Genomic DNA, 8,570 nt, shown 5'->3' with positions numbered 1-8,570 from the left:
CTTTGAGTGTCTTCTTTTGTTTCTTAGACACTTCCCACTCTACCCCAGGTTTTGCAATGACCGGCAGGATAATATCATCATCAAATTGTGATCTTTTGAACTCCACATACTGATCATTGAAAATTTCGAGCAAGTTATAGAACTTATTGATCTCCTTTGCCATAAATGGCACATCCTCCCCTCGTACAAACACAGTATCTTCATGACATTCCGGGAAGTTGGCATAGAACTCCCTCACCAATGGTTCTATAGCCAGAACTTCAAGAGCACGCATGAACATGTCCCAACGTCTCCCTCTACTCCAATCAAAAGTTTGTGTTGCGGTCAATCCACGCTCAGGGATGAAACCCTTATCCTTTCTTTGGATTACCGCCTCATATCTTTTACGGGCTTCATCGTTCACAAACCGGTTGTCAACACTCTTCCCTTACTCTTACTCTTGCCCTTATACGAGTGCTTAATTTTCGGAGCCATTTTTCCAACTAAGTTCCAATCCAAAATTTTAACCCCAAAAATTCAGTCCTAATTCAACACAATCACTTCCAACCTGCAAAAATAACCCACACTTCCAAAAATTTTCAATTCACCCCCAAACTACAAATTTTCAATTTCACCCAAACACTTCAAAAATTTCAACCCCTACACTCCTATCAATCAAGCACTGCACAAACACTCTTCTTCAGACACAATCACAACTCAACATCCACAAAACGCTTCTCAATTCAATCGCACAAAATTTTCAGATCTATGCTTAGCAACATGAAATTTTTCGAATTTAAGCCTTGGGTTGTTGAGATCTTACCACAATGAAGGAGTGTGCACCACCAATTGAAGCAGAAACGACCCAGATTGAAAAGCCCCAAATTTTTGATTCAAAAATTTTTGTGAAATTTTCGCGAAATTGTTGTTGAAAAGGGTTGTTTTGGTGTTTAGTGATGTTGTGGAGTAAGAAATTTTGTTGGAAAAGCAAAATGGAAGCAAAAGATTGAAGTTTGAAAAATTTTCTCTCAACTCAAAATGCAAGGCGGCGTGAAAATGAAAAGAATAAAGCAAGTATTTATAGAAAAGGCTCGTTGCCGCGGCGAAGAAGGTTCTTCGCTGCGGCGAAGTTCATCATTCATAAACCCTAATAAAATGTCCAGGTTTCGCCGCGACGAAGAATAAACTTCGCTGCGGCGACGTTCTTAGTTCATGAACAACAATCAATAAAATTCCCAGGTTTTGCCACGGCGAAGACAAATTCTTCGCCGGGGCGAAACCTTCCCAAGGAGTCAAGGTTTTCTTCACCCCGGCGAAGAAAATTTCTTCGCCGCGGCGAAATGCCTTAGCCAAATTTTCACCAAATTAATTCACTTTCTTCGCCGCGGGGACAACAATTCCTTCGCCGCGGCGAAATCGTCCAGGAGCTAACTCTTCTATTCAGTTTGCTTCGCCGCGGCGAAGAAACTTTCTTCGCCCCGGCGAAGTTTGGAGCATTTTCATACCTTTCTTTGGCTCACAACTTCACCTGAAACACCCAAAAACAAAAACATCAAATTTTATACAAACTCATACTGAAATTAAATAAATTTGAACGACAAAATTAAAAGTAAAAAGTTAAAAACACTTGGGTTGCCTCCCAAGAAGCGCTTGTTTATAGTCGAAAGCTCGACTCTCTCAATTCTGAATCAGCCCGGACTGTCCAAATACATCACATCCCGAAAATTTCCCTTGTACCGGAGCTTTATTTGTTGATGATCTTTTTCACACAGTGGCTTTGTTGCAAGTTTCACTACCCATTTCCACCCCTTGGTCATAACTTTGGTAGCTCGACTCGTCTCTCTGACCGCCTTCCGTTTTCCTTGCTTAACTTCACCCCTTTTTATCCCAGAGACCCGTTCCTTATGTGTACTCAAATTCGACTGGCTTGTCTTGGAATTTTGTGCAACCTCTTCCGTCATGGTTCTCACTTCCGAACTTATTTGGTTTTCTAATGCAGTTCTTAATTTCCACCTTAAGATTATTCAGTTGGCAAGGTTCAACTCTTGACTGATTTACCACATCAATTTTTAAACACGACTCTTGTTCAGGTGGAGCTTTCATTGATCCAAGGACATTAAATGTTATTTCTTCATCTTGCATCCTCATGATCAACTTCCCTTCTTGAACGTCGATTAACACTCTTCCAGTGGCTAGGAATGGTCGTCCCAGGATAAGAGGAATCTCTTTGTCTTCTTCCATATCCAACACAAAGAAGTCCACAGGAAAAATAAACTTGTCCACCTTAATCAGCACATCCTCCACAATACCCCTCGGAAGCTTTATTGATTGATCTGCAAGTTGCAAGCATATGGATGTCGGCTTAACTTCACCGATTCCTAGTTTCCTGAACACAGAAAAAGGCATAAGGTTAATGCTAGCACCTAGGTCACATAGAACTCGATCAAAGGTTATATCTCCTATAGTGCAAGGAATAGTAAAACTCCCTGGATCTTTGAGTTTCGGGGGCAGCTTTTTCTGGAGAATTGCGCTGCACTCTTCTGTAAGCATCACCGTTTCCTCATCTTCTAATTTCCTTGAGAAATTTCGCGTAGCTCGGCATCTATTGCAATGCATCTGCAAAAGGAATGTTAATATGCAGTTTTTTAAAAACATCAAGAAATTTAATAAACTGCTTATCCTGTTTCTCTTTTCTGAGTCTTTGAGGAAATGGTATCGGTGGAGTGTGATGTGCCAACTCTGGTGGAATTTCAGGGAATGGCAATTTCTCTTTCCCTTGTTCCTGCTTCTGCTCATCTTTCTTCAGGCTGGGTGGTTTCTTTTCAGCTTCAATTTCTTCATCAATTTCCTCATCAGATTCTTCATTTTTCTTTGATGAAGTTTCCTCTTTCCTTGGATCACTCACCTCTTCTAAAACTCTCCCACTTCTCAATAAAATTTCATTTACTTGCTCACGTGGGTTAGTCACTGTATTGCTCGGTAGAGAACCCTGCGGTCTATCATTCAGCTTCTCGGCCAATTCGCCCATTTGTACCTCAAGATTCCGAATGGATGCCCCTTGGTTTCTAAAATTTGTCCTCGTCTCATTCATGAATCCAGTGGTCTCTTGCATGAATTTACCAAACATATCCTCCAACTTCGTCACTCTTTGATCTCCCGGTTGATTAGTCAATCCTGGTTGGTTATTTGGAACTTGCCTCTGGTTCCATTGATTACTTTGCTGGTTCTGATTTCCCCAAGCTAAATTTGGATGATTTCTCCAACCTGGGTTGTATGTGTTGGAGTATGGGTTGTTCGGTTGTCTCTGATTTCTGGCCAAGTAGTTCACTTGCTCTGTTGATGAAGATGTCGAAGCAAATGTGTTCCCAACTTGACACTCGTTGCTCACATGGTTTCCTACACAAAATTCAAATGTTAGTTGAGGTGCTTGTATAGAATTTACCTACATAGTTCCCAACTGTTTTTGAAGTGCAGTGAGTTGGGCTGAGATGGCTGTGAAGGCATCAACTTCATGAAGACCCGAAGATTTCCTCGTTGTGACTCTCTCATTCGATCTTTGATAGTTGTTGCTTGCCAAAACCTCAAGCAACTCATACGCCTTCTCTGGTGTCTTATTCTGCAAGGCCCCTCCTGAAGCTGCATCCACCATGGTTTGCACGTTACCCATCAACCCATTGTAGAATGTTTGGACTTGAAGCCAAACTGGCAGACCATGGTGTGGACACTTTCTCATTAACTCCTTGTATCTCTCCCAAGCCTTGTACAACGACTCGGCATCATCTTGTAGAAATGATGTGATATCATTTCTCAATTTCGCTGACTTCGCCGGAGGAAAGAACTTGGTTAGGAATTTCTGTGCTAGATCATTCCATGTTGTTATTGTTCCCGGTGGTAATGCCATTAACCACCCCTTTGCTTTATCTCCCAATGATAATGGGAATAATCGCAGCCTAATAGCATCATCCGACACTCCATTTGACTTGAAGGTGTCGCAAATTTCCAGGAAATTTGCAATATGCTGATTCGGATCTTCCTTCAAATCACCGTTGAATCTAACCGACTACTGGATCATCTGGATGATTGCCGGCTTGATCTCAAAGTTGTTTGCTTGTACTGTAGGTCTAGTAATACTTGACCCACTTCCATTCACTGTGGGAACTGAAAATTCCCTCAGTGTCCTGTTTTCTTATTTAGCCATTTCAACAACAACTTCTTCTGATTCTACAGTAAGATTATCTCTTTCTCTTCTCTCTCTGTTACGTCTCCTCACGGTCCTCTCAAGCTCAAGGTCAACAGGAACCACTGGTTGACGTCTTGCTCTTCGCATAAACTGAATGAACACAAGTGAAAGAAAAGTGAGATCTCAACTCTAATGAAAATTAAAAACAAAAATTAAAACTTCAATCTAGCTAAACTTAAGGAAAAACTCAAAGTTAACTTAAAACTATCCCCGGCAACAGCGCCAAAAACTAGATGCGTGTTTCTTACAACATGCAAAAATGTAGCAAGTATACTAGTCGCTCAAGTAATAAAATGATGAGTAGGATATCGTTCCCATGAGGATTGTTAGCAAAGCACTAAGTTTCCTAATGTTACCAAGTTGAAGCAATCGAATTCTTTGGATTGGTGGGAGCAAATTTTAATTAAAAAGACAATGAATTTTAGACTAAGAATTAAAACTTAATTAAGAAAGCAATATGAAACACGGAATATCAATTCAAGCGAAACAGGTAGGGTTTTGACTTCATTTGGATTTTATGGGTTAAACCTAAAAATTACACTAAATTCACATTCATATGCAATGGTTGTAAATCGAACTCACTAATGTGTTAAACATACCCTCTCGGGCTATGTTTTCCTATTCATCCTTATTAACCTTCCGCACCCAACAATTTGAAGATTAATAATTCCAAAATCATTAAGCAAAAGAATTCTAAAATGATTTCATTAATTCTTGAATCTATCTCTAGCATCCAATACTATAATGGTGTTTACCCAAGAAGCCTAACATGAATTATTTCTCAATCTCATCATGTTCATCATATAAAGCATTAAAAATTCAGAGTAACACATAACCCATGCAGATTCATATGAAAATAAAACAATCAAACACTTAACCCATTAAAATCCAAACTACAATCAAAACCCTAACCCATAAAAGATTAGTTCATAGCTAAATCTACAATACAAAAACGAAAACCAGAAATAAACAAGTTCAGCATAATGAAACTGAGATGAATGATAAGAAATCTCCCCAAAAGATTAATCTTCTAGTCAAAATCTGAATCTTCTCCCTTTAACAATCCAAAAAGCTCAAAGTTTTACTCTAAGAAAATTGTAAAAGCGGCTAAACCTAAAAAGCTGAAGACCCCTTTGGCAAAAGGTTAAGTTTTTCTTTAATACTTAGTCCAAATAACCCAGCCAAAACACGCACAAAACGAAACTGTACGTTTAACAAAACTGGAAAAATTGACTGTCGTCGCGACGAAGAATGAAGCAGACACATTCGTCCCTGGCTTACTTCGCCGCAGCGAAGACAATTCCTTCGCAAGGGTAAAGCTTCTTGAAAAGTTCTGAAATTATAGAACTGCCACTCTGCTTGCTTCTTCGTTCGATTCTTCGATTCTCGGTGCTCTTCTTTGGGAACAAGCTTCATCGTGCCTTATCCTGCTCCGAAACTCTCCAATCTTTTGAGATCCGCTAATTTCTGAGTCAAAACTATCCAATTTCGTCCTTATTTGATCAAAATGTCCATTTTAACCTGAAACACGAAAAGTAAAGAATTAAGCAACAATTCAGATCAAAATGCACTAGAAAGTACCTGAAATCCGACAAAATGATCTAATAAAAACTGTATAATTTACGGATTATCAGCTCGCAAAGCAGAGTTCCTTTCAGTGTCATGTATAGATTCACCTAAACTTGGGCAGCTTTGGCCTCTGCATCTAAAGCCACGAGATCTTGCTTTAGTTTGGCATTCATTTAGTTCGTGAAGTTTGCCAACAGAGTCCATATCCATCTTCTATTGGGCCACTTTCAAGGTGAGCCAATACTGCATGAGACGGAAATGGAAAGTTAGTTTTTTTTTTTTTTTTTTTTGTAAGTTCTTAAAAAGCTAAAGCTTCGACTGATAAGGAAGAGTTCTTGAAGAGAACGGGTCACTTTACCGAACTTTGCATTTGGAGTGCAGTGGCCACTAAGTCAACGAGTTGAGAAGCCACGAACCCGTCAAAGGTTATGGCAATTTGGCATTCCAAGAGGGTGTAAACCATCAGTTGTAAATGTTTTGGTGGTTGCCCCATTAAATCCAGCATGGACGAGCCTCACCTCGAGGAGGCAGACGCTCTATCGACCCGTTGTTCGCCTACTTCCCCTTGGGCAGCTATGGTCACTCCCTCTCCCCTTCTCGAGCACTTGGGAGCAGCCAAAGTCCCAAGAGCCTCTCTTGAGAGCGCCCCCATAGATAAGATCTGATAAGGCAGAAGCCCGCCTGGCAATACCCCGAAGCCCTCTGGTTCAGATTCAGTGTCTTCTTTGGCATGTAATTGCTTTCTTTTCTTGGACTTATGGCCCACAGTCTTTTTCTTCGAAGCCCGAGTAGGCATGAGTTGGGGAGTTTCTTCACGTCACTCTGCAAGTTGTTACCTTTCGACCCCAATTCATATCCCCCCCTCCCCCATAGGGATACCTTTAAAGGTCACTGTGGCTGGTTCGGCCAGATTAATCCTACGGAATATGAACCCCCCATTTTTCTTCAACGTCTTTAGGACCCTTGGTGGCATGGTCGTTGCATGGCATGAAAGTGAATCAGCAAGAAAGTCTTCTCTTATTAGTAAAAGACTTAAAAAAAACTCTTTTTATGAAGAAGGAAGTTGCTTATGTTTGGAGCTTCCAAAGACACCTCGGGGCTTAAAAACCGTACTTTCGCAAATTGGCGGTAGTCATGAGCAACTTCGCGTCGCGACTCTGTTCAGGCAAGCAACCAAATGCCTCGATGCGGCTAAAATCAGTTAGCATGGATGTTAGGAAACAATCCGGTTGCGCAGCGAAAAACAAAAATTTTACAACTATGGATCGTTCCTTAAAACCCAAAATCAGGGCACATAAATTATAGTTTATGTTTTACATCAAGAATCTGCAGAGAAGTAAATCTAAAGTTTAGATTCATACCCACATTGGAGGCTCCACCAATGTTGTCTCTGAACATGTTTGCTACCGATCCAAGTGTAGGATCGAACCGTAGAAGTCCACACGAAGACAATCGCAAAGAACGAAGGAGGGATTTGCTAGATCCTCCTTGGTCTTAAGAGATCAAGAAGAAGAAAAAAGAAATATTTGATTTTTTAATCAAACAGTGAAAGTGGCGTGGGAGAGTGTGTATGTGTTGTGCGTTTTTCTTTCAAAAGGGCAAAATTAATTATTAACAAATCACACAAACACCTTTCCTTTTATAGGCAAACTTAGTTGCCCTATTCCCACATGGAATGGGCTTGGGCTCCAACCCAAACACCCCATGTTGCCAAACACTCCCAATTAGATATTTTAATTTAATTCATCATTATCTCAAATAAAATCAATTAATATTTAATTAACATTTAACAATAATGATGATTTAATTAAATATGTGCGAACACACATTTAAACGTAATTTCACTTATTTAATTTTTCTAACAAATTAAATAAAGGCTATGACCTCAGCAAATTTAATTGCACTGTAAAATTACCAAAATACCCTTTCACCTAAAAAGACGAAAACGCCCTTCTTTCTTCTTGGCTCTTAAATTATCTTCTATGTGTGTGACCCATAGGCTCCTCATCATATCGGCAGTGTATAGTATCGCGATTAACACCAATTAATCGTCTCACTAATACATAGACCAAGATTGGCCCTAGCAAGGCATTATGGCCACCCGATAGATTCGGATTCAGCAAAGTAGCTACCTGTCAACGATATGGTTACCATACAATTCGATCCTTTCATCATACATTATCTCGACGAGACAAAGGCATAGAAATAGTGTCAACCTTCAGTTACTCTCGATATTATGTATTCAGTTTCTGGACCAATGACCTATATTATAAACCGGATAGAGCAACAACTCAATGCCACTATGGCCACAATTTTAGTGTCATTGCCATATACTGAATTGTGCCGTGAGATAACTTCTCCCGTACCCGAAAGTGATGAATCCTCTGTCAATCCACCATAGTCTTGATACACTCCTTGATGCAGCCAATCACCACCGTATTGACAGCTCTAAATAAAACTACGTTAGGCTAGTTTCAAACTGCACCAATCGATGCACAAGGCACTCTAGTGATCTCAAGTCTAAGGATCACATGTACCACCATTCGTTAGAGGATTTGTTCCATAGACACTGGGTTTACCATCCATATGGAATCCTCTGGTGGGTCAGTCCACTGAATTTGCTGCGGTATATCTGCCTACAACAAGCACCCATGTGTTGCACCAGGTTGTCACCAAACAACCTTGACAAGTGAGATCAGTCACTACCTTTCAACAGGGTCGTTCAACACTATGATAGCCTTACCGTATTATCTGTGCCCTTACTTTAGAATAATACTAGGGC

General features: G+C 40.2%; 1 non-coding gene across 1 annotated transcript; it reads left to right on the top strand.

Annotated features, from left to right (window-relative positions):
• Positions 1-3,686: 3,686 nt before the first annotated feature.
• Positions 3,687-3,793, top strand: LOC116143089. The gene has a single exon (XR_004130083.1). It is a non-coding gene; the product is annotated as a small nucleolar RNA R71 (small nucleolar RNA).
• The last annotated feature ends 4,777 nt before the right edge of the window (positions 3,794-8,570 follow it).

The sequence above is a fragment of the Pistacia vera genome, unplaced genomic scaffold (genome assembly GCF_008641045.1).
Source record: "Pistacia vera cultivar Batoury unplaced genomic scaffold, PisVer_v2 Contig425, whole genome shotgun sequence".
Classification (NCBI taxonomy): Eukaryota; Viridiplantae; Streptophyta; class Magnoliopsida; order Sapindales; family Anacardiaceae; genus Pistacia; species Pistacia vera.
Note: the sequence above shows the minus strand (reverse complement) of the source record. Positions and strands in the feature narration are given on the sequence as shown.